At 41.7% G+C, this 804-nt stretch overlaps 1 pseudogene; it reads left to right on the top strand.

Moving 5' to 3' along the window:
• The first annotated feature begins 251 nt into the window (after nt 1-251).
• Nucleotides 252-349, top strand: LOC117279167 (small nucleolar RNA R71; annotated as a pseudogene).
• The last annotated feature ends 455 nt before the right edge of the window (nt 350-804 follow it).

The following is an 804-nucleotide window of genomic DNA, read 5'->3' as shown; positions in this document are numbered from 1 at the left end:
TAGCCATAGCATCAAGTTGTACCTGCACAGATGCGTTAGCATCAACCTGGTGAACACATATCGATCTTCTACTTTCAGCACTCTCAGAAGGCCACTAATTTACATCTTCAGACAACTCATCAAGAATTATATATCTCCTCTGAAGTCTTCTTCATCAACGGGCCTCCAGCTGCATTGCTCGATGTTCTACGTGAGGTCGGTGTCAATCTATCCCAAAAGTCCTGGAGTTGCATCCAGAGTTCAATTCCGCTATGTTGACACTTTTTAACAATCTCCTTAAACCTCTCCCATGCTTCAAACACAGTCTCAGTATCTTTCTGGCAGAAGTTATGGATTTCTTTCTAAACTTGCCCATCTTAGCTGATGAGAAATATTTATCAAGAAATTTTCTGGCCATCTCATCCCATGTTCGAATCGATCCATTAGGTAAGCTTCGAAGCCACTGCTTTGCATCATCTTTGAGTGTGAAGGGGAATGCCCTTAAGTAAATTACATCTTGTGACACACCATTGTATTGAAAGGTGTTCATAATCTCCTTGAAGTCCATTAGATGTGTGTTTGGATCTTTGTTTCAACTCAAAATTGTTAGTTGCAATTGGAGGTGGTCTAACACTTGATAAACCTTGATTGTAGACCGGTCTAGCATAATCGCCAAATGGTCTACCAAGCATGGGAGCTATATTTCTGAACTAGTCTGCACCCAAGGGTTGATTCTGAGCAATTCTACCACCCCTCTCTTCTTCGTAGACAAGCTGTGCATCTATAATAACTGCTTTCTCGGCATCCCTTGCAGCTTGTTCTCTT

Source organism: Nicotiana tomentosiformis, chromosome 12 (assembly GCF_000390325.3).
Source record: "Nicotiana tomentosiformis chromosome 12, ASM39032v3, whole genome shotgun sequence".
Classification (NCBI taxonomy): Eukaryota; Viridiplantae; Streptophyta; class Magnoliopsida; order Solanales; family Solanaceae; genus Nicotiana; species Nicotiana tomentosiformis.
Note: the sequence above shows the minus strand (reverse complement) of the source record. Positions and strands in the feature narration are given on the sequence as shown.